The sequence below is a fragment of the Cyclopterus lumpus genome, chromosome 11, assembly GCF_009769545.1.
Source record: "Cyclopterus lumpus isolate fCycLum1 chromosome 11, fCycLum1.pri, whole genome shotgun sequence".
Taxonomy (NCBI): Eukaryota; Metazoa; Chordata; class Actinopteri; order Perciformes; family Cyclopteridae; genus Cyclopterus; species Cyclopterus lumpus.
This window is the reverse complement of record NC_046976.1, coordinates 1,649,856-1,677,829: the sequence shown is the minus strand read 5'-3', so window position 1 is coordinate 1,677,829 and position 27,974 is coordinate 1,649,856. Positions and strand designations below refer to the sequence as shown.

At 41.4% G+C, this 27,974-nt stretch overlaps 33 non-coding genes across 33 annotated transcripts; all 33 read right to left on the bottom strand.

Annotated features, from left to right (window-relative positions):
- Window positions 1–1,729: 1,729 nt before the first annotated feature.
- trnak-cuu lies at window positions 1,730–1,802 on the bottom strand. The gene has a single exon. It is a non-coding gene; the product is annotated as a tRNA-Lys (tRNA).
- Window positions 1,803–3,695: 1,893 nt separating this feature from the next.
- Window positions 3,696–3,768, bottom strand: trnak-cuu. Its single transcript has one exon. It is a non-coding gene; the product is annotated as a tRNA-Lys (tRNA).
- Window positions 3,769–5,111: 1,343 nt separating this feature from the next.
- Window positions 5,112–5,184, bottom strand: trnak-cuu. Its single transcript has one exon. It is a non-coding gene; the product is annotated as a tRNA-Lys (tRNA).
- Window positions 5,185–6,093: 909 nt separating this feature from the next.
- trnak-cuu lies at window positions 6,094–6,166 on the bottom strand. The gene has a single exon. It is a non-coding gene; the product is annotated as a tRNA-Lys (tRNA).
- Window positions 6,167–7,508: 1,342 nt separating this feature from the next.
- trnak-cuu lies at window positions 7,509–7,581 on the bottom strand. Its single transcript has one exon. It is a non-coding gene; the product is annotated as a tRNA-Lys (tRNA).
- A 1,462-nt stretch (window positions 7,582–9,043) lies between these two features.
- Window positions 9,044–9,116, bottom strand: trnak-cuu. The gene has a single exon. It is a non-coding gene; the product is annotated as a tRNA-Lys (tRNA).
- A 473-nt stretch (window positions 9,117–9,589) lies between these two features.
- On the bottom strand, window positions 9,590–9,662 carry trnak-cuu. The gene has a single exon. It is a non-coding gene; the product is annotated as a tRNA-Lys (tRNA).
- Window positions 9,663–10,576: 914 nt separating this feature from the next.
- Window positions 10,577–10,649, bottom strand: trnak-cuu. The gene has a single exon. It is a non-coding gene; the product is annotated as a tRNA-Lys (tRNA).
- Window positions 10,650–11,562: 913 nt separating this feature from the next.
- On the bottom strand, window positions 11,563–11,635 carry trnak-cuu. The gene has a single exon. It is a non-coding gene; the product is annotated as a tRNA-Lys (tRNA).
- A 480-nt stretch (window positions 11,636–12,115) lies between these two features.
- Window positions 12,116–12,188, bottom strand: trnak-cuu. The gene has a single exon. It is a non-coding gene; the product is annotated as a tRNA-Lys (tRNA).
- Window positions 12,189–12,668: 480 nt separating this feature from the next.
- trnak-cuu lies at window positions 12,669–12,741 on the bottom strand. Its single transcript has one exon. It is a non-coding gene; the product is annotated as a tRNA-Lys (tRNA).
- A 1,074-nt stretch (window positions 12,742–13,815) lies between these two features.
- On the bottom strand, window positions 13,816–13,888 carry trnak-cuu. The gene has a single exon. It is a non-coding gene; the product is annotated as a tRNA-Lys (tRNA).
- A 480-nt stretch (window positions 13,889–14,368) lies between these two features.
- On the bottom strand, window positions 14,369–14,441 carry trnak-cuu. Its single transcript has one exon. It is a non-coding gene; the product is annotated as a tRNA-Lys (tRNA).
- Window positions 14,442–14,921: 480 nt separating this feature from the next.
- Window positions 14,922–14,994, bottom strand: trnak-cuu. The gene has a single exon. It is a non-coding gene; the product is annotated as a tRNA-Lys (tRNA).
- A 641-nt stretch (window positions 14,995–15,635) lies between these two features.
- Window positions 15,636–15,708, bottom strand: trnak-cuu. The gene has a single exon. It is a non-coding gene; the product is annotated as a tRNA-Lys (tRNA).
- Window positions 15,709–16,182: 474 nt separating this feature from the next.
- Window positions 16,183–16,255, bottom strand: trnak-cuu. Its single transcript has one exon. It is a non-coding gene; the product is annotated as a tRNA-Lys (tRNA).
- A 641-nt stretch (window positions 16,256–16,896) lies between these two features.
- On the bottom strand, window positions 16,897–16,969 carry trnak-cuu. The gene has a single exon. It is a non-coding gene; the product is annotated as a tRNA-Lys (tRNA).
- A 474-nt stretch (window positions 16,970–17,443) lies between these two features.
- Window positions 17,444–17,516, bottom strand: trnak-cuu. Its single transcript has one exon. It is a non-coding gene; the product is annotated as a tRNA-Lys (tRNA).
- A 641-nt stretch (window positions 17,517–18,157) lies between these two features.
- trnak-cuu lies at window positions 18,158–18,230 on the bottom strand. The gene has a single exon. It is a non-coding gene; the product is annotated as a tRNA-Lys (tRNA).
- Window positions 18,231–18,710: 480 nt separating this feature from the next.
- Window positions 18,711–18,783, bottom strand: trnak-cuu. Its single transcript has one exon. It is a non-coding gene; the product is annotated as a tRNA-Lys (tRNA).
- Window positions 18,784–19,257: 474 nt separating this feature from the next.
- Window positions 19,258–19,330, bottom strand: trnak-cuu. The gene has a single exon. It is a non-coding gene; the product is annotated as a tRNA-Lys (tRNA).
- A 641-nt stretch (window positions 19,331–19,971) lies between these two features.
- On the bottom strand, window positions 19,972–20,044 carry trnak-cuu. The gene has a single exon. It is a non-coding gene; the product is annotated as a tRNA-Lys (tRNA).
- Window positions 20,045–20,524: 480 nt separating this feature from the next.
- On the bottom strand, window positions 20,525–20,597 carry trnak-cuu. The gene has a single exon. It is a non-coding gene; the product is annotated as a tRNA-Lys (tRNA).
- Window positions 20,598–21,071: 474 nt separating this feature from the next.
- trnak-cuu lies at window positions 21,072–21,144 on the bottom strand. The gene has a single exon. It is a non-coding gene; the product is annotated as a tRNA-Lys (tRNA).
- Window positions 21,145–21,786: 642 nt separating this feature from the next.
- Window positions 21,787–21,859, bottom strand: trnak-cuu. Its single transcript has one exon. It is a non-coding gene; the product is annotated as a tRNA-Lys (tRNA).
- Window positions 21,860–22,772: 913 nt separating this feature from the next.
- Window positions 22,773–22,845, bottom strand: trnak-cuu. The gene has a single exon. It is a non-coding gene; the product is annotated as a tRNA-Lys (tRNA).
- Window positions 22,846–23,325: 480 nt separating this feature from the next.
- On the bottom strand, window positions 23,326–23,398 carry trnak-cuu. The gene has a single exon. It is a non-coding gene; the product is annotated as a tRNA-Lys (tRNA).
- A 480-nt stretch (window positions 23,399–23,878) lies between these two features.
- On the bottom strand, window positions 23,879–23,951 carry trnak-cuu. The gene has a single exon. It is a non-coding gene; the product is annotated as a tRNA-Lys (tRNA).
- A 635-nt stretch (window positions 23,952–24,586) lies between these two features.
- On the bottom strand, window positions 24,587–24,659 carry trnak-cuu. The gene has a single exon. It is a non-coding gene; the product is annotated as a tRNA-Lys (tRNA).
- Window positions 24,660–25,300: 641 nt separating this feature from the next.
- Window positions 25,301–25,373, bottom strand: trnak-cuu. Its single transcript has one exon. It is a non-coding gene; the product is annotated as a tRNA-Lys (tRNA).
- Window positions 25,374–26,008: 635 nt separating this feature from the next.
- trnak-cuu lies at window positions 26,009–26,081 on the bottom strand. Its single transcript has one exon. It is a non-coding gene; the product is annotated as a tRNA-Lys (tRNA).
- A 1,074-nt stretch (window positions 26,082–27,155) lies between these two features.
- On the bottom strand, window positions 27,156–27,228 carry trnak-cuu. Its single transcript has one exon. It is a non-coding gene; the product is annotated as a tRNA-Lys (tRNA).
- Window positions 27,229–27,706: 478 nt separating this feature from the next.
- Window positions 27,707–27,779, bottom strand: trnak-cuu. The gene has a single exon. It is a non-coding gene; the product is annotated as a tRNA-Lys (tRNA).
- Window positions 27,780–27,974: the final 195 nt, after the last annotated feature.

Genomic DNA, 27,974 nt, shown 5'->3' with positions numbered 1-27,974 from the left:
ATAATTTAGCTGTCTAAAAGGGTAGTTGGTACTTTACAAAAAAACACAAGGTAGGTTGTTGGTGATGTTTCATAAACGATTAAAAAAAGAGGTTGTGACTTGGAGCTTATTCTTGGGAGATGTTATTTTGTGCCGTGGACGGCTGTTCAAACGGAATGCCTTCAGTACTGCGACATATATCATAGATGATGCTATTTACAACAGTGAGGAATTCATTGGACTGGGATGCTTGTGGCATCGTGAGTTGGAGCCAAACTTTAACATTGGTATGACGGTGAGGACATTCATCTCAGGTTAATTTCTTGCCTAAAACAACATAGCCCAACATGCGGCTCGAACCCACGACCCTGAGTCTCATGCTCTACCGACTGAGCTAGTCAGGCATAGCACATAAGAAAAAGAGTAGTGGTTTCGAGCCCCTCTTTGGGTAATGCTATTGTATACAATCAACTACTTAGTATAAGTAATGCCTTTGGTCCTGCAAAGTATTTGACGGATGATGCTAGTTACCATTAATGAGAGGAATAGAAGGCTGAGAGAGTCAAATAAATAACTGAGCTGTCTAAAAGGGTAGTTGGTACTTTACAAAACACAAGGTAGGTGGTTGGTGATGTTTCATAAACGATAAAAAAAGAGGTTGTGACTTGGAGCTTATTCTTGGGAGATGTTATTTTGTGCCGTGGACGGCTGTTGAAACGGAATACCTTCAGTACTGCGACATATATCATAGATGATGCTATTTACAACAGTGAGGAAATCATTGGACTGGGATGCTTGTGGCATCGTGAGTTGGAGCCCAACTTTAACATTGGTCTGACGGTGAGGACATTCATCTCAGGTTAATTTCTTGCCTAAAACAATATAGCCCAACGTGGGGCTCTAACCCACGACCCTGAGATTTCCTTTGGTTCTGCAACGTATATGACAGATGATGCTAGTTACCCGTAATGAGAGGAATCAAAGGCTGTGAGAGTCAAAGATAATTTAGCTGTCTAAAAGGGTAGTTGGTACTTTACAAAAAAACACAAGGTAGGTTGTTGGTGATGTTTCATAAACGATTAAAAAAAGAGGTTGTGACTTGGAGCTTTATCTTGGGAGATGTTATTTTGTGCCGTGGACGGCTGTTGAAACGGAATGCCTTCAGTACTACGACATATATCATAGATGATGCTATTTACAACAGTGAGGAAATCATTGGACTGGGATGCTTGTGGCATCGTGAGTTGGAGCCCAACTTTAACATTGGTCTGACGGTGAGGACATTCATCTCAGGTTAATTTCTTGCCTAAAACAATATAGGCCAACGTGGGGCTCGAACCCACGACCCTGAGATTTCTTTGGTCCTGCAACGTATATGACAGATGATGCTAGTTACCCGTAATGAGAGGAATCAAAGGCTGTGAGAGTCAAAGATAATTTAGCTGTCTAAAAGGGTAGTTGGTACTTTACAAAAAAACACAAGGTAGGTTGTTGGTGATGTTTCATAAACGATAAAAAAAGAGGTTGTGACTTGGAGCTTATTCTTGGGAGATGTTATTTTGTGCCGTGGACGGCTGTTCAAACGGAATGCCTTCAGTACTGCGACATATATCATAGATGATGCTATTTACAACAGTGAGGAAATCATTGGACTGGGATGCTTGTGGCATCGTGAGTTGGAGCCCAACTTTAACATTGGTCTGACGGTGAGGACATTCATCTCAGGTTAATTTCTTGCCTAAAACAACATAGCCCAACGTGGGGCTCGAACCCACGACCCTGAGATTAAGAGTCTCATGCTCTACCGACTGAGCTAGTCAGGCATAGCACATAAGAAAAAGAGTAGTGGTTTCGAGCCCCTCTTTGGGTAATGCTATTGTATACAATCAACTACTTAGTATAAGTAATGCCTTTGGTCCTGCAAAGTATTTGACGGATTGATGCTAGTTACCATTAATGAGAGGAATAGAAGGCTGAGAGAGTCAAATAAATAACTGAGCTGTCTAAAAGGGTAGTTGGTACTTTACAAAACACAAGGTAGGTGGTTGGTGATGTTTCATAAACGATAAAAAAAGAGGTTGTGACTTGGAGCTTATTCTTGGGAGATGTTATTTTGTGCCGTGGACGGCTGTTGAAACGGAATGCCTTCAGTACTGCGACATATATCATAGATGATGCTATTTACAACAGTGAGGAAATCATTGGACTGGGATGCTTGTGGCATCGTGAGTTGGAGCCCAACTTTAACATTGGTCTGACGGTGAGGACATTCATCTCAGGTTAATTTCTTGCCTAAAACAATATAGCCCAACGTGGGGCTCTAACCCACGACCCTGAGATTTCCTTTGGTCCTGCAACGTATATGACAGATGATGCTAGTTACCCGTAATGAGAGGAATCAAAGGCTGTGAGAGTCAAAGATAATTTAGCTGTCTAAAAGGGTAGTTGGTACTTTACAAAAAAACACAAGGTAGGTTGTTGGTGATGTTTCATAAACGATAAAAAAAGAGGTTGTGACTTGGAGCTTATTCTTGGGAGATGTTATTTTGTGCCGTGGACGGCTGTTGAAACGGAATGCCTTCAGTACTGCGACATATATCATAGATGATGCTATTTACAACAGTGAGGAAATCATTGGACTGGGATGCTTGTGGCATCGTGAGTTGGAGCCCAACTTTAACATTGGTCTGACGGTGAGGACATTCATCTCAGGTTAATTTCTTGCCTAAAACAACATAGCCCAACATGCGGCTCGAACCCACGACCCTGAGTCTCATGCTCTACCGACTGAGCTAGTCAGGCATAGCACATAAGAAAAAGAGTAGTGGTTTCGAGCCCCTCTTTGGGTAATGCTATTGTATACAATCAACTACTTAGTATAAGTAATGCCTTTGGTCCTGCAAAGTATTTGACGGACGATGCTAGTTACTATTAATGAGAGGAATAGAAGGCTGAGAGAGTCAAATAAATAACTGAGCTGTCTAAAAGGGTAGTTGGTACTTTACAAAACACAAGGTAGGTGGTTGGTGATGTTTCATAAACGATAAAAAAAGAGGTTGTGACTTGGAGCTTATTCTTGGGAGATGTTATTTTGTGCCGTGGACGGCTGTTGAAACGGAATGCCTTCAGTACTGCGACATATATCATAGATGATGCTATTTACAACAGTGAGGAAATCATTGGACTGGGATGCTTGTGGCATCGTGAGTTGGAGCCCAACTTTAACATTGGTCTGACGGTGAGGACATTCATCTCAGGTTAATTTCTTGCCTAAAACAATATAGCCCAACGTGGGGCTCGAAGCCACGACCCTGAGATTTCCTTTGGTCCTGCAACGTATATGACAGATGATGCTAGTTACCCGTAATGAGAGGAATCAAAGGCTGTGAGAGTCAAAGATAATTTAGCTGTCTAAAAGGGTAGTTGGTACTTTACAAAAAAACACAAGGTAGGTTGTTGGTGATGTTTTTATAAACGATAAAAAAAGAGGTTGTGAATTGGAGCTTATTCTTGGGAAATGTTATTTTGTGCCGTGGACGGCTGTTCAAACGGAATGCCTTCAGTACTGCGACATATATCATAGATGATGCTATTTACAACAGTGAGGAAATCATTGGACTGGGATGCTTGTGGCATCGTGAGTTGGAGCCAAACTTTAACATTGGAATGACGGTGAGGACATTCATCTCAGGTTCATTCCTTGCCTAAAACAACATAGCCCAACGTGGGGCTCGAACCCACGACCCTGAGATTAAGAGTCTCATGCTCTACCGACTGAGCTAGTCAGGCATAGCACATAAGAAAAAGGGTAGTGGGTTCGAGCCCCTCTTTGGGTAATGCTATTGTATACTATCAACTACTTAGTATAAGTAATGCCTTTTGTCCAGCAAAGTATTTGACGGATGATGCTAGTTACCATTAATGAGAGGAATAGAAGGCTGAGAGAGTCAAATAAATAACTGAGCTGTCTAAAAGGGTAGTTGGTACTTTACAAAACACAAGGTAGGTGGTTAGTGATGTTTCATAAACGATAAAAAAAGAGGTTGTGACTTGGAGCTTATTCTTGGGAGATGTTATTTTGTGCCGTGGACGGCTGTTCAAACGGAATGCCTTCAGTACTGCGACATATATCATAGATGATGCTATTTACAACAGTGAGGAAATCATTGGACTGGGATGCTTGTGGCATCGTGAGTTGGAGCCAAACTTTAACATTGGTCTGACGGTGAGGACATTCATCTCAGGTTAATTTCTTGCCTAAAACAATATAGCCCAACGTGGGGCTCGAAGCCACGACCCTGAGATTTCCTTTGGTCCTGCAACGTATATGACAGATGATGCTAGTTACCCGTAATGAGAGGAATCAAAGGCTGTGAGAGTCAAAGATAATTTACCTGTCTAAAAGGGTAGTTGGTACTTTACAAAAAAACACAAGGTAGGTTGTTGGTGATGTTTTTATAAACGATAAAAAAAGAGGTTGTGACTTGGAGCTTATTCTTGGGAGATGTTATTTTGTGGATGGCTGTTTAAACGGAATGCCTTCAGTACTGCGACATATATCATAGATGATGCTATTTACAACAGTGAGGAAATCATTGGACTGGGATGCTTGTGGCATCGTGAGTTGGAGCCAAACTTTAACATTGGTCTGACGGTGAGGACATTCATCTCAGGTTAATTTCTTGCCTAAAACAATATAGCCCAACGTGGGGCTCGAAGCCACGACCCTGAGATTTCCTTTGGTCCTGCAACGTATATGACAGATGATGCTAGTTACCCGTAATGAGAGGAATCAAAGGCTGTGAGAGTCAAAGATAATTTAGCTGTCTAAAAGGGTAGTTGGTACTTTACAAAAAAACACAAGGTAGGTTGTTGGTGATGTTTCATAAACGATAAAAAAAGAGGTTGTGACTTGGAGCTTATTCTTGGGAAATGTTATTTTGTGCCGTGGACGGCTGTTCAAACGGAATGCCTTCAGTACTGCGACATATATCATAGATGATGCTATTTACAACAGTGAGGAAATCATTGGACTGGGATGCTTGTGGCATCGTGAGTTGGAGCCAAACTTTAACATTGGTAATGACGGTGAGGACATTCATCTCAGGTTCATTTCTTGCCTAAAACAACATAGCCCAACGTGGGGCTCGAACCCACGACCCTGAGATTAAGAGTCTCATGCTCTACCGACTGAGCTAGTCAGGCATTGCACATAAGAAAAAGGGTAGTGGGTTCGAGCCCCTCTTTGGGTAATGCTATTGTATACTATCAACTACTTAGTATAAGTAATGCCTTTTGTCCTGCAAAGTATTTGACGGATGATGCTAGTTACCATTAATGAGAGGAATAGAAGGCTGAGAGAGTCAAATAAATAACTGAGCTGTCTAAAAGGGTAGTTGGTACTTTACAAAACACAAGGTAGGTGGTTGGTGATGTTTCATAAACGATAAAAAAAGAGGTTGTGAATTGGAGCTTATTCTTGGGAGATGTTATTTTGTGCCGTGGACGGCTGTTCAAACGGAATGCCTTCAGTACTGCGACATATATCATAGATGATGCTATTTACAACAGTGAGGAAATCATTGGACTGGGATGCTTGTGGTATCGTGAGTTGGAGCCCAACTTTAACATTGGTTTGACGGTGAGGACATTCATCTCAGGTTAATTTCTTGCCTAAAACAATATAGCCCAACGTGGGGCTCGAAGCCACGACCCTGAGATTTCCTTTGGTCCTGCAACGTATATGACAGATGATGCTAGTTACCCGTAATGAGAGGAATCAAAGGCTGTGAGAGTCAAAGATAATTTACCTGTCTAAAAGGGTAGTTGGTACTTTACAAAAAAACACAAGGTAGGTTGTTGGTGATGTTTTTATAAACGATAAAAAAAGAGGTTGTGACTTGGAGCTTATTCTTGGGAGATGTTATTTTGTGGATGGCTGTTTAAACGGAATGCCTTCAGTACTGCGACATATATCATAGATGATGCTATTTACAACAGTGAGGAAATCATTGGACTGGGATGCTTGTGGCATCGTGAGTTGGAGCCCAATTTTAACATTGGTCTGACGGTGAGGACATTCATCTCAGGTTAATGTCTTTCCAAAAACAACATAGCCCAACGTGGGGCTCGAACCCACGACCCTGAGATTAAGAGTCTCATGCTCTACCGACTGAGCTAGTCAGGCATAGCACATAAGAAAAAGGGTAGTGGGTTCGAGCCCCTCTTTGGGTAATGCTATTGTATACTATCAACTACTTAGTATAAGTAATGCCTTTGGTCCTGCAAAGTATTTGACGGATGATGCTAGTTACCATTAATGAGAGGAATAGAAGGCTGAGAGAGTCAAATAAATAACTGAGCTGTCTAAAAGGGTAGTTGGTACTTTACAAAACACAAGGTAGGTGGTTGGTGATGTTTCATAAACGATAAAAAAAGAGGTTGTGACTTGGAGCTTATTCTTGGGAGATGTTATTTTGTGCCGTGGACGGCTGTTCAAACGGAATGCCTTCAGTACTGCGACATATATCATAGATGATGCTATTTACAACAGTGAGGAAATCATTGGACTGGGATGCTTGTGGTATCGTGAGTTGGAGCCCAACTTTAACATTGGTTTGACGGTGAGGACATTCATCTCAGGTTAATTTCTTGCCTAAAACAATATAGTCCATCGTGGGGCTCGAAGCCACGACCCTGAGATTTCCTTTGGTCCTGCAACGTATATGACAGATGATGCTAGTTACCCGTAATGAGAGGAATCAAAGGCTGTGAGAGTCAAAGATAATTTACCTGTCTAAAAGGGTAGTTGGTACTTTACAAAAAAACACAAGGTAGGTTGTTGGTGATGTTTCATAAACGATAAAAAAAGAGGTTGTGACTTGGAGCTTATTCTTGGGAGATGTTATTTTGTGGATGGCTGTTTAAACGGAATGCCTTCAGTACTGCGACATATATCATAGATGATGCTATTTACAACAGTGAGGAAATCATTGGACTGGGATGCTTGTGGCATCGTGAGTTGGAGCCCAACTTTAACATTGGTCTGACGGTGAGGACATTCATCTCAGGTTAATTTCTTGCCTAAAACAATATAGCCCAACGTGGGGCTCGAAGCCACGACCCTGAGATTTCCTTTGGTCCTGCAACGTATATGACAGATGATGCTAGTTACCCGTAATGAGAGGAATCAAAGGCTGTGAGAGTCAAAGATAATTTAGCTGTCTAAAAGGGTAGTTGGTACTTTACAAAAAAACACAAGGTAGGTTGTTGGTGATGTTTTTATAAACGATAAAAAAAGAGGTTGTGACTTGGAGCTTATTCTTGGGAGATGTTATTTTGTGCCGTGGACGGCTGTTCAAACGGAATGCCTTCAGTACTGCGACATATATCATAGATGATGCTATTTACAACAGTGAGGAAATCATTGGACTGGGATGCTTGTGGCATCGTGAGTTGGAGCCAAACTTTAAAATTGGAATGACGGTGAGGACATTCATCTCAGGTTCATTTCTTGCCTAAAACAACATAGCCCAACGTGGGGCTCGAACCCACGACCCTGAGATTAAGAGTCTCATGCTCTACCGACTGAGCTAGTCAGGCATTGCACATAAGAAAAAGGGTAGTGGGTTTGAGCCCCTCTTTGGGTAATGCTATTGTATACTATCAACTACTTAGTATAAGTAATGCCTTTTGTCCAGCAAAGTATTTGACGGATGATGCTAGTTACCATTAATGAGAGGAATAGAAGGCTGAGGGAGTCAAATAAATAACTGAGCTGTCTAAAAGGGTAGTTGGTACTTTACAAAACACAAGGTAGGTGGTTGGTGATGTTTCATAAACGATAAAAAAAGAGGTTGTGAATTGGAGCTTATTCTTGGGAGATGTTATTTTGTGCCGTGGACGGCTGTTCAAACGGAATGCCTTCAGTACTGCGACATATATCATAGATGATGCTATTTACAACAGTGAGGAAATCATTGGACTGGGATGCTTGTGGTATCGTGAGTTGGAGCCCAACTTTAACATTGGTCTGACGGTGAGGACATTCATCTCAGGTTAATTTCTTGCCTAAAACAATATAGCCCAACGTGGGGCTCGAAGCCACGACCCTGAGATTTCCTTTGGTCCTGCAACGTATATGACAGATGATGCTAGTTACCCGTAATGAGAGGAATCAAAGGCTGTGAGAGTCAAAGATAATTTACCTGTCTAAAAGGGTAGTTGGTACTTTACAAAAAAACACAAGGTAGGTTGTTGGTGATGTTTTTATAAACGATAAAAAAAGAGGTTGTGACTTGGAGCTTATTCTTGGGAGATGTTATTTTGTGGATGGCTGTTTAAACGGAATGCCTTCAGTACTGCGACATATATCATAGATGATGCTATTTACAACAGTGAGGAAATCATTGGACTGGGATGCTTGTGGCATCGTGAGTTGGAGCCCAATTTTAACATTGGTCTGACGGTGAGGACATTCATCTCAGGTTAATGTCTTTCCAAAAACAACATAGCCGAACGTGGGGCTCGAACCCACGACCCTGAGATTAAGAGTCTCATGCTCTACCGACCGAGCTAGTCAGGCATAGCACATAAGAAAAAGGGTAGTGGGTTCGAGCCCCTCTTTGGGTAATGCTATTGTATACTATCAACTACTTAGTATAAGTAATGCCTTTGGTCCTGCAAAGTATTTGACGGATGATGCTAGTTACCATTAATGAGAGGAATAGAAGGCTGAGAGAGTCAAATAAATAACTGAGCTGTCTAAAAGGGTAGTTGGTACTTTACAAAACACAAGGTAGGTGGTTGGTGATGTTTCATAAACGATAAAAAAAGAGGTTGTGACTTGAAACTTATTCTTGGGAGATGTTATTTTGTGCCGTGGACGGCTGTTCAAACGGAATGCCTTCAGTACTGCGACATATATCATAGATGATGCTATTTACAACAGTGAGGAAATCATTGGACTGGGATGCTTGTGGCATCGTGAGTTGGAGCCAAACTTTAACATTGGAATGACGGTGAGGACATTCATCTCAGGTTCATTTCTTGCCTAAAACAACATAGCCCAACGTGGGGCTCGAACCCACAACCCTGAGATTAAGAGTCTCATGCTCTACCGACTGAGCTAGTCAGGCATTGCACATAAGAAGAAGGGTAGTGGTTTTGAGCCCCTCTTTGGGTAATGCTATTGTATACTATCAACTACTTAGTATAAGTAATGCCTTTGGTCCAGCGAAGTATTTGACGGATGATGCTAGTTACCATTAATGAGAGGAATAGAAGGCTGAGAGAGTCAAATAAATAACTGAGCTGTCTAAAAGGGTAGTTGGTACTTTACAAAACACAAGGTAGGTGGTTGGTGATGTTTCATAAACGATAAAAAAAGAGGTTGTGACTTGGAGCTTGGAGATGTTATTTTGTGCCGTGGACGGCTGTTCAAACGGAATGCCTTCAGTACTGCAACATATATCATAGATGATGCTATTTACAACAGTGAGGAAATCATTGGACTGGGATGCTTGTGGCATCGTGAGTTGGAGCCCAACTTTAACATTGGTCTGACGGTGAAGACATTCATCTCAGGTTAATTTCTTGCCTAAAACAATATAGCCCAACGTGGGGCTCGAACCCACGACCCTGAGATTAAGAGTCTCATGCTCTACCGACTGAGCTAGTCAGGCATAGCACATAAGAAAAAGGGTAGTGGGTTCGAGCCCCTCTTTGGGTAATGCTATTTTATACTATCAACTACTTAGTATAAGTAATGCCTTTGGTCCAGCGAAGTATTTGACGGATGATGCTAGTTACCATTAATGAGAGGAATAGAAGGCTGAGAGAGTCAAATAAATAACTGAGCTGTCTAAAAGGGTAGTTGGTACTTTACAAAACACAAGGTAGGTGGTTGGTGATGTTTCATAAACGATAAAAAAAGAGGTTGTGACTTGGAGCTTATTCTTGGGAGATGTTATTTTGTGCCGTGGACGGCTGTTCAAACGGAATGCCTTCAGTACTGCGACATATATCATAGATGATGCTATTTACAACAGTGAGGAAATCATTGGACTGGGATGCTTGTGGCATCGTGAGTTGGAGCCCAACTTTAACATTGGTCTGACGGTGAGGACATTCATCTCAGGTTAATTTCTTGCCTAAAACAATATAGCCCAACGTGGGGCTCTAACCCACGACCCTGAGATTTCCTTTGGTCCTGCAATGTATATGACAGATGATGCTAGTTACCCGTAATGAGAGGAATCAAAGGCTGTGAGAGTCAAAGATAATTTAGCTGTCTAAAAGGGTAGTTGGTACTTTACAAAAAAACACAAGGTAGGTTGTTGGTGATGTTTTTATAAACGATAAAAAAAGAGGTTGTGACTTGGAGCTTATTCTTGGGAGATGTTATTTTGTGCCGTGGACGGCTGTTCAAACGGAATGCCTTCAGTACTGCAACATATATCATAGATGATGCTATTTACAACAGTGAGGAAATCATTGGACTGGGATGCTTGTGGCATCGTGAGTTGGAGCCAAACTTTAACATTGGTCTGACGGTGAGGACATTCATCTCAGGTTAATTTCTTGCCTAAAACAACATAGCCCAACGTGGGGCTCGAACCCACGACCCTGAGATTAAGAGTCTCATGCTCTACCGACTGAGCTAGTCAGGCATAGCACACAATAAAAAGGGTAGTGGGTTCGAGCCCCTCTTTGGGTAATGCTATTGTATACTATCAACTACTTAGTTTAAGTAATGCCTTTGGTCCTGCAAAGTATTTGACGGATGATGCTAGTTACCATTAATGAGAGAAATAGAAGGCTGAGAGAGTCAAATAAATAACTGAGCTGTCTAAAAGGGTAGTTGGTACTTTACAAAACACAAGGTAGGTGGTTGGTGATGTTTCATAAACGATAAAAAAAGAGGTTGTGACTTGGAGCTTATTCTTGGGAGATGTTATTTTGTGCCGTGGACGGCTGTTCAAACGGAATGCCTTCAGTACTGCGACATATATCATAGATGATGCTATTTACAACAGTGAGGAAATCATTGGACTGGGATGCTTGTGGCATCGTGAGTTGGAGCCCAACTTTAACATTGGTCTGACGGTGAGGACATTCATCTCAGGTTAATTTCTTGCCTAAAACAATATAGCCCAACGTGGGGCTCTAACCCACGACCCTGAGATTTCCTTTGGTCCTGCAATGTATATGACAGATGATGCTAGTTACCCGTAATGAGAGGAATCAAAGGCTGTGAGAGTCAAAGATAATTTAGCTGTCTAAAAGGGTAGTTGGTACTTTACAAAAAAACACAAGGTAGGTTGTTGGTGATGTTTTTATAAACGATAAAAAAGAGGTTGTGACTTGGAGCTTATTCTTGGGAGATGTTATTTTGTGCCGTGGACGGCTGTTCAAACGGAATGCCTTCAGTACTGCAACATATATCATAGATGATGCTATTTACAACAGTGAGGAAATCATTGGACTGGGATGCTTGTGGCATCGTGAGTTGGAGCCAAACTTTAACATTGGTCTGACGGTGAGGACATTCATCTCAGGTTAATTTCTTGCCTAAAACAACATAGCCCAACGTGGGGCTCGAACCCACGACCCTGAGATTAAGAGTCTCATGCTCTACCGACTGAGCTAGTCAGGCATAGCACACAATAAAAAGGGTAGTGGGTTCGAGCCCCTCTTTGGGTAATGCTATTGTATACTATCAACTACTTAGTTTAAGTAATGCCTTTGGTCCTGCAAAGTATTTGACGGATGATGCTAGTTACCATTAATGAGAGGAATAAAAGGCTGAGAGAGTCAAATAAATAACTGAGCTGTCTAAAAGGGTAGTTGGTACTTTACAAAACACAAGGTAGGTGGTTGGTGATGTTTCATAAACGATAAAAAAAGAGGTTGTGACTTGGAGCTTATTCTTGGGAGATGTTATTTTGTGCCGTGGACGGCTGTTCAAACGGAATGCCTTCAGTACTGCAACATATATCATAGATGATGCTATTTACAACAGTGAGGAAATCATTGGACTGGGATGCTTGTGGCATCGTGAGTTGGAGCCAAACTTTAACATTGGTCTGACAGTGAGGACATTCATCTCAGGTTAATTTCTTGCCTAAAACAACATAGCCCAACGTGGGGCTCGAACCCACGACCCTGAGATTAAGAGTCTCATGCTCTACCGACTGAGCTAGTCAGGCATAGCACACAATAAAAAGGGTAGTGGGTTCGAGCCCCTCTTTGGGTAATGCTATTGTATACTATCAACTACTTAATTTAAGTAATGCCTTTGGTCCTGCAAAGTATTTGACGGATGATGCTAGTTACCATTAATGAGAGGAATAAAAGGCTGAGAGAGTCAAATAAATAACTGAGCTGTCTAAAAGGGTAGTTGGTACTTTACAAAGCACAAGGTAGGTGGTTGGTGATGTTTCATAAACGATAAAAAAAGAGGTTGTGACTTGGAGCTTATTCTTGGGAGATGTTATTTTGTGCCGTGGACGGCTGTTCAAACGGAATGCCTTCAGTACTGCGACATATATCATAGATTATGCTATTTACAACAGTGAGGAAATCATTGGACTGGGATGCTTGTGGCATCGTGAGTTGGAGCCAAACTTTAACATTGGTCTGACAGTGAGGACATTCATCTCAGGTTAATTTCTTGCCTAAAACAACATAGCCCAACGTGGGGCTCGAACCCACGACCCTGAGATTAAGAGTCTCATGCTCTACCGACTGAGCTAGTCAGGCATAGCACACAATAAAAAGGGTAGTGGGTTCGAGCCCCTCTTTGGGTAATGCTATTGTATACTATCAACTACTTAGTATAAGTAATGCCTTTGGTCCTGCAAAGTATTTGACGGATGATGCTAGTTACCATTAATGAGAGGAATCAAAGGCTGTGAGAGTCAAAGATAATTTAGCTGTCTAAAAGGGTAGTTGGTACTTTACAAAACACAAGGTAAGGTATACTATCAACTACTTAGTTTAAGTAATGCCTTTGGTCCTGCAAAGTATTTGACGGATGATGCTAGTTACCATTAATGAGAGAAATAGAAGGCTGAGAGAGTCAAATAAATAACTGAGCTGTCTAAAAGGGTAGTTGGTACTTTACAAAACACAAGGTAGGTGGTTGGTGATGTTTCATAAACGATAAAAAAAGAGGTTGTGACTTGGAGCTTATTCTTGGGAGATGTTATTTTGTGCCGTGGACGGCTGTTCAAACGGAATGCCTTCAGTACTGCGACATATATCATAGATGATGCTATTTACAACAGTGAGGAAATCATTGGACTGGGATGCTTGTGGCATCGTGAGTTGGAGCCCAACTTTAACATTGGTCTGACGGTGAGGACATTCATCTCAGGTTAATTTCTTGCCTAAAACAATATAGCCCAACGTGGGGCTCTAACCCACGACCCTGAGATTTCCTTTGGTCCTGCAACGTATATGACAGATGATGCTAGTTACCCGTAATGAGAGGAATCAAAGGCTGTGAGAGTCAAAGATAATTTAGCTGTCTAAAAGGGTAGTTGGTACTTTACAAAAAAACACAAGGTAGGTTGTTGGTGATGTTTTTATAAACGATAAAAAAGAGGTTGTGACTTGGAGCTTATTCTTGGGAGATGTTATTTTGTGCCGTGGACGGCTGTTCAAACGGAATGCCTTCAGTACTGCAACATATATCATAGATGATGCTATTTACAACAGTGAGGAAATCATTGGACTGGGATGCTTGTGGCATCGTGAGTTGGAGCCAAACTTTAACATTGGTCTGACGGTGAGGACATTCATCTCAGGTTAATTTCTTGCCTAAAACAACATAGCCCAACGTGGGGCTCGAACCCACGACCCTGAGATTAAGAGTCTCATGCTCTACCGACTGAGCTAGTCAGGCATAGCACACAATAAAAAGGGTAGTGGGTTCGAGCCCCTCTTTGGGTAATGCTATTGTATACTATCAACTACTTAGTTTAAGTAATGCCTTTGGTCCTGCAAAGTATTTGACGGATGATGCTAGTTACCATTAATGAGAGGAATAAAAGGCTGAGAGAGTCAAATAAATAACTGAGCTGTCTAAAAGGGTAGTTGGTACTTTACAAAACACAAGGTAGGTGGTTGGTGATGTTTCATAAACGATAAAAAAAGAGGTTGTGACTTGGAGCTTATTCTTGGGAGATGTTATTTTGTGCCGTGGACGGCTGTTCAAACGGAATGCCTTCAGTACTGCAACATATATCATAGATGATGCTATTTACAACAGTGAGGAAATCATTGGACTGGGATGCTTGTGGCATCGTGAGTTGGAGCCAAACTTTAACATTGGTCTGACAGTGAGGACATTCATCTCAGGTTAATTTCTTGCCTAAAACAACATAGCCCAACGTGGGGCTCGAACCCACGACCCTGAGATTAAGAGTCTCATGCTCTACCGACTGAGCTAGTCAGGCATAGCACACAATAAAAAGGGTAGTGGGTTCAAGCCCCTCTTTGGGTAATGCTATTGTATACTATCAACTACTTAATTTAAGTAATGCCTTTGGTCCTGCAAAGTATTTGACGGATGATGCTAGTTACCATTAATGAGAGGAATAAAAGGCTGAGAGAGTCAAATAAATAACTGAGCTGTCTAAAAGGGTAGTTGGTACTTTACAAAGCACAAGGTAGGTGGTTGGTGATGTTTCATAAACGATAAAAAAAGAGGTTGTGACTTGGAGCTTATTCTTGGGAGATGTTATTTTGTGCCGTGGACGGCTGTTCAAACGGAATGCCTTCAGTACTGCGACATATATCATAGATTATGCTATTTACAACAGTGAGGAAATCATTGGACTGGGATGCTTGTGGCATCGTGAGTTGGAGCCAAACTTTAACATTGGTCTGACAGTGAGGACATTCATCTCAGGTTAATTTCTTGCCTAAAACAACATAGCCCAACGTGGGGCTCGAACCCACGACCCTGAGATTAAGAGTCTCATGCTCTACCGACTGAGCTAGTCAGGCATAGCACACAATAAAAAGGGTAGTGGGTTCGAGCCCCTCTTTGGGTAATGCTATTGTATACTATCAACTACTTAGTATAAGTAATGCCTTTGGTCCTGCAAAGTATTTGACGGATGATGCTAGTTACCATTAATGAGAGGAATCAAAGGCTGTGAGAGTCAAAGATAATTTAGCTGTCTAAAAGGGTAGTTGGTACTTTACAAAACACAAGGTAAGGTATACTATCAACTACTTAGTTTAAGTAATGCCTTTGGTCCTGCAAAGTATTTGACGGATGATGCTAGTTACCATTAATGAGAGGAATAGAAGGCTGAGAGAGTCAAATAAATAACTGAGCTGTCTAAAAGGGTAGTTGGTACTTTACAAAACACAAGGTAGGTGGTTGGTGATGTTTCATAAACGATAAAAAAAGAGGTTGTGACATGAAGCTTATTCTTGGGAGATGTTATTTTGTGCCGTGGACGGCTGTTCAAACGGAATGCCTTCAGTACTGCGACATATATCATAGATGATGCTATTTACAACAGTGAGGAAATCATTGGACTGGGATGCTTGTGGCATCGTGAGTTGGAGCCAAACTTTAACATTGGTCTGACGGTGAGGACATTCATCTCAGGTTAATTTCTTGCCTAAAACAACATAGCCCAACTTGGGGCTCGAACCCACGACCCTGAGATTAAGAGTCTCATGCTCTACCGACTGAGCTAGTCAGGCATAGCACACAATAAAAAGGGTAGTGGGTTCGAGCCCCTCTTTGGGTAATGCTATTGTATACTATCAACTACTTAGTATAAGTAATGCCTTTGGTCCTGCAAAGTATTTGACGGATGATGCTAGTTACCATTAATTAGAGGAATAAAAGGCTGAGAGAGTCAAATAAATAACTGAGCTGTCTAAAAGGGTAGTTGGTACTTTACAAAACACAAGGTAGGTGGTTGGTGATGTTTCATAAACGATAAAAAAAGAGGTTGTGACTTGGAGCTTGGAGATGTTATTTTTGTGCCGTGGACGGCTGTTCAAACGGAATGCCTTCAGTACTGCAACATATATCATAGATGATGCTATTTACAACAGTGAGGAAATCATTGGACTGGGATGCTTGTGGCATCGTGAGTTGGAGCCAAACTTTAACATTGGTCTGACAGTGAGGACATTCATCTCAGGTTAATTTCTTGCCTAAAACAACATAGCCCAACGTGGGGCTCGAACCCACGACCCTGAGATTAAGAGTCTCATGCTCTACCGACTGAGCTAGTCAGGCATAGCACACAATAAAAAGGGTAGTGGGTTCGAGCCCCTCTTTGGGTAATGCTATTGTATACTATCAACTACTTAGTATAAGTAATGCCTTTGGTCCTGCAAAGTATTTGACGGATGATGCTAGTTACCATTAATGAGAGGAATCAAAGGCTGTGAGAGTCAAAGATAATTTAGCTGTCTAAAAGGGTAGTTGGTACTTTACAAAACACAAGGTAAGGTATACTATCAACTACTTAGTTTAAGTAATGCCTTTGGTCCTGCAAAGTATTTGACGGATGATGCTAGTTACCATTAATGAGAGGAATAGAAGGCTGAGAGAGTCAAATAAATAACTGAGCTGTCTAAAAGGGTAGTTGGTACTTTACAAAACACAAGGTAGGTGGTTGGTGATGTTTCATAAACGATAAAAAAAGAGGTTGTGACATGAAGCTTATTCTTGGGAGATGTTATTTTGTGCCGTGGACGGCTGTTCAAACGGAATGCCTTCAGTACTGCGACATATATCATAGATGATGCTATTTACAACAGTGAGGAAATCATTGGACTGGGATGCTTGTGGCATCGTGAGTTGGAGCCAAACTTTAACATTGGTCTGACGGTGAGGACATTCATCTCAGGTTAATTTCTTGCCTAAAACAACATAGCCCAACTTGGGGCTCGAACCCACGACCCTGAGATTAAGAGTCTCATGCTCTACCGACTGAGCTAGTCAGGCATAGCACACAATAAAAAGGGTAGTGGGTTCGAGCCCCTCTTTGGGTAATGCTATTGTATACTATCAACTACTTAGTATAAGTAATGCCTTTGGTCCTGCAAAGTATTTGACGGATGATGCTAGTTACCATTAATTAGAGGAATAAAAGGCTGAGAGAGTCAAATAAATAACTGAGCTGTCTAAAAGGGTAGTTGGTACTTTACAAAACACAAGGTAGGTGGTTGGTGATGTTTCATAAACGATAAAAAAAGAGGTTGTGACTTGGAGCTTGGAGATGTTATTTTTGTGCCGTGGACGGCTGTTCAAACGGAATGCCTTCAGTACTGCAACATATATCATAGATGATGCTATTTACAACAGTGAGGAAATCATTGGACTGGGATGCTTGTGGCATCGTGAGTTGGAGCCAAACTTTAACATTGGTCTGACAGTGAGGACATTCATCTCAGGTTAATTTCTTGCCTAAAACAACATAGCCCAACGTGGGGCTCGAACCCACGACCCTGAGATTAAGAGTCTCATGCTCTACCGACTGAGCTAGTCAGGCATAGCACACAATAAAAAGGGTAGTGGGTTCGAGCCCCTCTTTGGGTAATGCTATTGTATACTATCAACTACTTAGTATAAGTAATGCCTTTGGTCCTGCAAAGTATTTGACGGATGATGCTAGTTACCATTAATGAGAGGAATCAAAGGCTGTGAGAGTCAAAGATAATTTAGCTGTCTAAAAGGGTAGTTGGTACTTTACAAAACACAAGGTAAGGTATACTATCAACTACTTAATTTAAGTAATGCCTTTGGTCCTGCAAAGTATTTGACGGATGATGCTAGTTACCATTAATGAGAGGAATAAAAGGCTGAGAGAGTCAAATAAATAACTGAGCTGTCTAAAAGGGTAGTTGGTACTTTACAAAGCACAAGGTAGGTGGTTGGTGATGTTTCATAAACGATAAAAAAAGAGGTTGTGACTTGGAGCTTATTCTTGGGAGATGTTATTTTGTGCCGTGGACGGCTGTTCAAACGGAATGCCTTCAGTACTGCGACATATATCATAGATTATGCTATTTACAACAGTGAGGAAATCATTGGACTGGGATGCTTGTGGCATCGAGAGTTGGAGCCAAACTTTAACATTGGTCTGACAGTGAGGACATTCATCTCAGGTTAATTTCTTGCCTAAAACAACATAGCCCAACGTGGGGCTCGAACCCACGACCCTGAGATTAAGAGTCTCATGCTCTACCGACTGAGCTAGTTAGGCATAGCACACAATAAAAAGGGTAGTGGGTTCGAGCCCCTCTTTGGGTAATGCTATTGTATACTATCAACTACTTAGTTTAAGTAATGCCTTTGGTCCTGCAAAGTATTTGACGGATGATGCTAGTTACCATTAGTGAGAGGAATAGAAGGCTGAGAGAGTCAAATAAATAACTGAGCTGTCTAAAAGGGTAGTTGGTACTTTACAAAACACAAGGTAGGTGGTTGGTGATGTTTCATAAACGATAAAAAAAGAGGTTGTGACATGAAGCTTATTCTTGGGAGATGTTATTTTGTGCCGTGGACGGCTGTTCAAACGGAATGCCTTCAGTACTGCGACATATATCATAGATGATGCTATTTACAACAGTGAGGAAATCATTGGACTGGGATGCTTGTGGCATCGTGAGTTGGAGCCCAACTTTAACATTGGTCTGACGGTGAGGACATTCATCTCAGGTTAATTTCTTGCCTAAAACAACATAGCCCAACTTGGGGCTCGAACCCACGACCCTGAGATTAAGAGTCTCATGCTCTACCGACTGAGCTAGTCAGGCATAGCACACAATAAAAAGGGTAGTGGGTTCGAGCCCCTCTTTGGGTAATGCTATTGTATACTATCAACTACTTAGTATAAGTAATGCCTTTGGTCCTGCAAAGTATTTGACGGATGATGCTAGTTACCATTAATTAGAGGAATAAAAGGCTGAGAGAGTCAAATAAATAACTGAGCTGTCTAAAAGGGTAGTTGGTACTTTACAAAACACAAGGTAGGTGGTTGGTGATGTTTCATAAACGATAAAAAAAGAGGTTGTGACTTGGAGCTTGGAGATGTTATTTTTGTGCCGTGGACGGCTGTTCAAACGGAATGCCTTCAGTACTGCAACATATATCATAGATGATGCTATTTACAACAGTGAGGAAATCATTGGACTGGGATGCTTGTGGCATCGTGAGTTGGAGCCAAACTTTAACATTGGTCTGACAGTGAGGACATTCATCTCAGGTTAATTTCTTGCCTAAAACAACATAGCCCAACGTGGGGCTCGAACCCACGACCCTGAGATTAAGAGTCTCATGCTCTACCGACTGAGCTAGTCAGGCATAGCACACAATAAAAAGGGTAGTGGGTTCGAGCCCCTCTTTGGGTAATGCTATTGTATACTATCAACTACTTAGTATAAGTAATGCCTTTGGTCCTGCAAAGTATTTGACGGATGATGCTAGTTACCATTAATGAGAGGAATCAAAGGCTGTGAGAGTCAAAGATAATTTAGCTGTCTAAAAGGGTAGTTGGTACTTTACAAAACACAAGGTAAGGTATACTATCAACTACTTAATTTAAGTAATGCCTTTGGTCCTGCAAAGTATTTGACGGATGATGCTAGTTACCATTAATGAGAGGAATAAAAGGCTGAGAGAGTCAAATAAATAACTGAGCTGTCTAAAAGGGTAGTTGGTACTTTACAAAGCACAAGGTAGGTGGTTGGTGATGTTTCATAAACGATAAAAAAAGAGGTTGTGACTTGGAGCTTATTCTTGGGAGATGTTATTTTGTGCCGTGGACGGCTGTTCAAACGGAATGCCTTCAGTACTGCGACATATATCATAGATTATGCTATTTACAACAGTGAGGAAATCATTGGACTGGGATGCTTGTGGCATCGAGAGTTGGAGCCAAACTTTAACATTGGTCTGACAGTGAGGACATTCATCTCAGGTTAATTTCTTGCCTAAAACAACATAGCCCAACGTGGGGCTCGAACCCACGACCCTGAGATTAAGAGTCTCATGCTCTACCGACTGAGCTAGTTAGGCATAGCACACAATAAAAAGGGTAGTGGGTTCGAGCCCCTCTTTGGGTAATGCTATTGTATACTATCAACTACTTAGTTTAAGTAATGCCTTTGGTCCTGCAAAGTATTTGACGGATGATGCTAGTTACCATTAGTGAGAGGAATAGAAGGCTGAGAGAGTCAAATAAATAACTGAGCTGTCTAAAAGGGTAGTTGGTACTTTACAAAACACAAGGTAGGTGGTTGGTGATGTTTCATAAACGATAAAAAAAGAGGTTGTGACATGAAGCTTATTCTTGGGAGATGTTATTTTGTGCCGTGGACGGCTGTTCAAACGGAATGCCTTCAGTACTGCGACATATATCATAGATGATGCTATTTACAACAGTGAGGAAATCATTGGACTGGGATGCTTGTGGCATCGTGAGTTGGAGCCAAACTTTAACATTGGTCTGACGGTGAGGACATTCATCTCAGGTTAATTTCTTGCCTAAAACAACATAGCCCAACTTGGGGCTCGAACCCACGACCCTGAGATTAAGAGTCTCATGCTCTACCGACTGAGCTAGTCAGGCATAGCACACAATAAAAAGGGTAGTGGGTTCGAGCCCCTCTTTGGGTAATGCTATTGTATACTATCAACTACTTAGTATAAGTAATGCCTTTGGTCCTGCAAAGTATTTGACGGATGATGCTAGTTACCATTAATTAGAGGAATAAAAGGCTGAGAGAGTCAAATAAATAACTGAGCTGTCTAAAAGGGTAGTTGGTACTTTACAAAACACAAGGTAGGTGGTTGGTGATGTTTCATAAACGATAAAAAAAGAGGTTGTGACTTGGAGCTTGGAGATGTTATTTTTGTGCCGTGGACGGCTGTTCAAACGGAATGCCTTCAGTACTGCAACATATATCATAGATGATGCTATTTACAACAGTGAGGAAATCATTGGACTGGGATGCTTGTGGCATCGTGAGTTGGAGCCAAACTTTAACATTGGTCTGACAGTGAGGACATTCATCTCAGGTTAATTTCTTGCCTAAAACAACATAGCCCAACGTGGGGCTCGAACCCACGACCCTGAGATTAAGAGTCTCATGCTCTACCGACTGAGCTAGTCAGGCATAGCACACAATAAAAAGGGTAGTGGGTTCGAGCCCCTCTTTGGGTAATGCTATTGTATACTATCAACTACTTAGTATAAGTAATGCCTTTGGTCCTGCAAAGTATTTGACGGATGATGCTAGTTACCATTAATGAGAGGAATCAAAGGCTGTGAGAGTCAAAGATAATTTAGCTGTCTAAAAGGGTAGTTGGTACTTTACAAAACACAAGGTAAGGTATACTATCAACTACTTAAATTTAAGTAATGCCTTTGGTCCTGCAAAGTATTTGACGGATGATGCTAGTTACCATTAATGAGAGGAATAAAAGGCTGAGAGAGTCAAATAAATAACTGAGCTGTCTAAAAGGGTAGTTGGTACTTTACAAAGCACAAGGTAGGTGGTTGGTGATGTTTCATAAACGATAAAAAAAGAGGTTGTGACTTGGAGCTTATTCTTGGGAGATGTTATTTTGTGCCGTGGACGGCTGTTCAAACGGAATGCCTTCAGTACTGCGACATATATCATAGATTATGCTATTTACAACAGTGAGGAAATCATTGGACTGGGATGCTTGTGGCATCGAGAGTTGGAGCCAAACTTTAACATTGGTCTGACAGTGAGGACATTCATCTCAGGTTAATTTCTTGCCTAAAACAACATAGCCCAACGTGGGGCTCGAACCCACGACCCTGAGATTAAGAGTCTCATGCTCTACCGACTGAGCTAGTTAGGCATAGCACACAATAAAAAGGGTAGTGGGTTCGAGCCCCTCTTTGGGTAATGCTATTGTATACTATCAACTACTTAGTTTAAGTAATGCCTTTGGTCCTGCAAAGTATTTGACGGATGATGCTAGTTACCATTAGTGAGAGGAATAGAAGGCTGAGAGAGTCAAATAAATAACTGAGCTGTCTAAAAGGGTAGTTGGTACTTTACAAAACACAAGGTAGGTGGTTGGTGATGTTTCATAAACGATAAAAAAAGAGGTTGTGAATTGGAGCTTATTCTTGGGAGATGTTATTTTGTGCCGTGGACGGCTGTTCAAACGGAATGCCTTCAGTACTGCGACATATATCATAGATGATGCTATTTACAACAGTGAGGAAATCATTGGACTGGGATGCTTGTGGCATCGTGAGTTGGAGCCCAACTTTAACATTGGTCTGACGGTGAGGACATTCATCTCAGGTTAATTTCTTGCCTAAAACAATATAGCCCAACGTGGGGCTCGAAGCCACGACCCTGAGATTTCCCTTGGTCCTGCAACGTATATGACAGATGATGCTAGTTACCCGTAATGAGAGGAATCAAAGGCTGTGAGAGTCAAAGATAATTTAGCTGTCTAAAAGGGTAGTTGGTACTTTACAAAAAAACACAAGGTAGGTTGTTGGTGATGTTTTTATAAACGATAAAAAAGAGGTTGTGACTTGGAGCTTATTCTTGGGAGATGTTATTTTGTGCCGTGGACGGCTGTTCAAACGGAATGCCTTCAGTACTGCAACATATATCATAGATGATGCTATTTACAACAGTGAGGAAATCATTGGACTGGGATGCTTGTGGCATCGTGAGTTGGAGCCAAACTTTAACATTGGTCTGACGGTGAGGACATTCATCTCAGGTTAATTTCTTGCCTAAAACAACATAGCCCAACGTGGGGCTCGAACCCACGACCCTGAGATTAAGAGTCTCATGCTCTACCGACTGAGCTAGTCAGGCATAGCACACAATAAAAAGGGTAGTGGGTTCGAGCCCCTCTTTGGGTAATGCTATTGTATACTATCAACTACTTAGTTTAAGTAATGCCTTTGGTCCTGCAAAGTATTTGACGGATGATGCTAGTTACCATTAATGAGAGGAATAAAAGGCTGAGAGAGTCAAATAAATAACTGAGCTGTCTAAAAGGGTAGTTGGTACTTTACAAAACACAAGGTAGGTGGTTGGTGATGTTTCATAAACGATAAAAAAAGAGGTTGTGACTTGGAGCTTATTCTTGGGAGATGTTATTTTGTGCCGTGGACGGCTGTTCAAACGGAATGCCTTCAGTACTGCAACATATATCATAGATGATGCTATTTACAACAGTGAGGAAATCATTGGACTGGGATGCTTGTGGCATCGTGAGTTGGAGCCAAACTTTAACATTGGTCTGACAGTGAGGACATTCATCTCAGGTTAATTTCTTGCCTAAAACAACATAGCCCAACGTGGGGCTCGAACCCACGACCCTGAGATTAAGAGTCTCATGCTCTACCGACTGAGCTAGTCAGGCATAGCACACAATAAAAAGGGTAGTGGGTTCAAGCCCCTCTTTGGGTAATGCTATTGTATACTATCAACTACTTAATTTAAGTAATGCCTTTGGTCCTGCAAAGTATTTGACGGATGATGCTAGTTACCATTAATGAGAGGAATAAAAGGCTGAGAGAGTCAAATAAATAACTGAGCTGTCTAAAAGGGTAGTTGGTACTTTACAAAGCACAAGGTAGGTGGTTGGTGATGTTTCATAAACGATAAAAAAAGAGGTTGTGACTTGGAGCTTATTCTTGGGAGATGTTATTTTGTGCCGTGGACGGCTGTTCAAACGGAATGCCTTCAGTACTGCGACATATATCATAGATGATGCTATTTACAACAGTGAGGAAATCATTGGACTGGGATGCTTGTGGCATCGTGAGTTGGAGCCAAACTTTAACATTGGTCTGACAGTGAGGACATTCATCTCAGGTTAATTTCTTGCCTAAAACAACATAGCCCAACGTGGGGCTCGAACCCACGACCCTGAGATTAAGAGTCTCATGCTCTACCGACTGAGCTAGTCAGGCATAGCACACAATAAAAAGGGTAGTGGGTTCGAGCCCCTCTTTGGGTAATGCTATTGTATACTATCAACTACTTAGTATAAGTAATGCCTTTGGTCCTGCAAAGTATTTGACGGATGATGCTAGTTACCATTAATGAGAGGAATCAAAGGCTGTGAGAGTCAAAGATAATTTAGCTGTCTAAAAGGGTAGTTGGTACTTTACAAAACACAAGGTAAGGTATACTATCAACTACTTAGTTTAAGTAATGCCTTTGGTCCTGCAAAGTATTTGACGGATGATGCTAGTTACCATTAATTAGAGGAATAAAAGGCTGAGAGAGTCAAATAAATAACTGAGCTGTCTAAAAGGGTAGTTGGTACTTTACAAAACACAAGGTAGGTGGTTGGTGATGTTTCATAAACGATAAAAAAAGAGGTTGTGACTTGGAGCTTGGAGATGTTATTTTTGTGCCGTGGACGGCTGTTCAAACGGAATGCCTTCAGTACTGCAACATATATCATAGATGATGCTATTTACAACAGTGAGGAAATCATTGGACTGGGATGCTTGTGGCATCGTGAGTTGGAGCCAAACTTTAACATTGGTCTGACAGTGAGGACATTCATCTCAGGTTAATTTCTTGCCTAAAACAACATAGCCCAACGTGGGGCTCGAACCCACGACCCTGAGATTAAGAGTCTCATGCTCTACCGACTGAGCTAGTCAGGCATAGCACACAATAAAAAGGGTAGTGGGTTCGAGCCCCTCTTTGGGTAATGCTATTGTATACTATCAACTACTTAGTATAAGTAATGCCTTTGGTCCTGCAAAGTATTTGACGGATGATGCTAGTTACCATTAATGAGAGGAATCAAAGGCTGTGAGAGTCAAAGATAATTTAGCTGTCTAAAAGGGTAGTTGGTACTTTACAAAACACAAGGTAAGGTATACTATCAACTACTTAATTTAAGTAATGCCTTTGGTCCTGCAAAGTATTTGACGGATGATGCTAGTTACCATTAATGAGAGGAATAAAAGGCTGAGAGAGTCAAATAAATAACTGAGCTGTCTAAAAGGGTAGTTGGTACTTTACAAAGCACAAGGTAGGTGGTTGGTGATGTTTCATAAACGATAAAAAAAGAGGTTGTGACTTGGAGCTTATTCTTGGGAGATGTTATTTTGTGCCGTGGACGGCTGTTCAAACGGAATGCCTTCAGTACTGCGACATATATCATAGATTATGCTATTTACAACAGTGAGGAAATCATTGGACTGGGATGCTTGTGGCATCGAGAGTTGGAGCCAAACTTTAACATTGGTCTGACAGTGAGGACATTCATCTCAGGTTAATTTCTTGCCTAAAACAACATAGCCCAACGTGGGGCTCGAACCCACGACCCTGAGATTAAGAGTCTCATGCTCTACCGACTGAGCTAGTCAGGCATAGCACACAATAAAAAGGGTAGTGGGTTCGAGCCCCTCTTTGGGTAATGCTATTGTATACTATCAACTACTTAGTATAAGTAATGCCTTTGGTCCTGCAAAGTATTTGACGGATGATGCTAGTTACCATTAATGAGAGGAATCAAAGGCTGTGAGAGTCAAAGATAATTTAGCTGTCTAAAAGGGTAGTTGGTACTTTACAAAACACAAGGTAAGGTATACTATCAACTACTTAGTTTAAGTAATGCCTTTGGTCCTGCAAAGTATTTGACGGATGATGCTAGTTACCATTAATTAGAGGAATAAAAGGCTGAGAGAGTCAAATAAATAACTGAGCTGTCTAAAAGGGTAGTTGGTACTTTACAAAACACAAGGTAGGTGGTTGGTGATGTTTCATAAACGATAAAAAAAGAGGTTGTGACTTGGAGCTTGGAGATGTTATTTTTGTGCCGTGGACGGCTGTTCAAACGGAATGCCTTCAGTACTGCAACATATATCATAGATGATGCTATTTACAACAGTGAGGAAATCATTGGACTGGGATGCTTGTGGCATCGTGAGTTGGAGCCAAACTTTAACATTGGTCTGACAGTGAGGACATTCATCTCAGGTTAATTTCTTGCCTAAAACAACATAGCCCAACGTGGGGCTCGAACCCACGACCCTGAGATTAAGAGTCTCATGCTCTACCGACTGAGCTAGTCAGGCATAGCACACAATAAAAAGGGTAGTGGGTTCGAGCCCCTCTTTGGGTAATGCTATTGTATACTATCAACTACTTAGTTTAAGTAATGCCTTTGGTCCTGCAAAGTATTTGACGGATGATGCTAGTTACCATTAATGAGAGGAATCAAAGGCTGTGAGAGTCAAAGATAATTTAGCTGTCTAAAAGGGTAGTTGGTACTTTACAAAACACAAGGTAAGGTATACTATCAACTACTTAATTTAAGTAATGCCTTTGGTCCTGCAAAGTATTTGACGGATGATGCTAGTTACCATTAATGAGAGGAATAAAAGGCTGAGAGAGTCAAATAAATAACTGAGCTGTCTAAAAGGGTAGTTGGTACTTTACAAAGCACAAGGTAGGTGGTTGGTGATGTTTCATAAACGATAAAAAAAGAGGTTGTGACTTGGAGCTTATTCTTGGGAGATGTTATTTTGTGCCGTGGACGGCTGTTCAAACGGAATGCCTTCAGTACTGCGACATATATCATAGATTATGCTATTTACAACAGTGAGGAAATCATTGGACTGGGATGCTTGTGGCATCGAGAGTTGGAGCCAAACTTTAACATTGGTCTGACAGTGAGGACATTCATCTCAGGTTAATTTCTTGCCTAAAACAATATAGCCCAACGTGGGGCTCGAAGCCACGACCCTGAGATTTCCCTTGGTCCTGCAACGTATATGACAGATGATGCTAGTTACCCGTAATGAGAGGAATCAAAGGCTGTGAGAGTCAAAGATAATTTAGCTGTCTAAAAGGGTAGTTGGTACTTTACAAAAAAACACAAGGTAGGTTGTTGGTGATGTTTTTATAAACGATAAAAAAGAGGTTGTGACTTGGAGCTTATTCTTGGGAGATGTTATTTTGTGCCGTGGACGGCTGTTCAAACGGAATGCCTTCAGTACTGCAACATATATCATAGATGATGCTATTTACAACAGTGAGGAAATCATTGGACTGGGATGCTTGTGGCATCGTGAGTTGGAGCCAAACTTTAACATTGGTCTGACGGTGAGGACATTCATCTCAGGTTAATTTCTTGCCTAAAACAACATAGCCCAACGTGGGGCTCGAACCCACGACCCTGAGATTAAGAGTCTCATGCTCTACCGACTGAGCTAGTCAGGCATAGCACACAATAAAAAGGGTAGTGGGTTCGAGCCCCTCTTTGGGTAATGCTATTGTATACTATCAACTACTTAGTTTAAGTAATGCCTTTGGTCCTGCAAAGTATTTGACGGATGATGCTAGTTACCATTAATGAGAGGAATAAAAGGCTGAGAGTCAAATAAATAACTGAGCTGTCTAAAAGGGTAGTTGGTACTTTACAAAACACAAGGTAGGTGGTTGGTGATGTTTCATAAACGATAAAAAAAGAGGTTGTGACTTGGAGCTTATTCTTGGGAGATGTTATTTTGTGCCGTGGACGGCTGTTCAAACGGAATGCCTTCAGTACTGCAACATATATCATAGATGATGCTATTTACAACAGTGAGGAAATCATTGGACTGGGATGCTTGTGGCATCGTGAGTTGGAGCCAAACTTTAACATTGGTCTGACAGTGAGGACATTCATCTCAGGTTAATTTCTTGCCTAAAACAACATAGCCCAACGTGGGGCTCGAACCCACGACCCTGAGATTAAGAGTCTCATGCTCTACCGACTGAGCTAGTCAGGCATAGCACACAATAAAAAGGGTAGTGGGTTCGAGCCCCTCTTTGGGTAATGCTATTGTATACTATCAACTACTTAGTTTAAGTAATGCCTTTGGTCCTGCAAAGTATTTGACGGATGATGCTAGTTACCATTAATGAGAGGAATAGAAGGCTGAGAGAGTCAAATAAATAACTGAGCTGTCTAAAAGGGTAGTTGG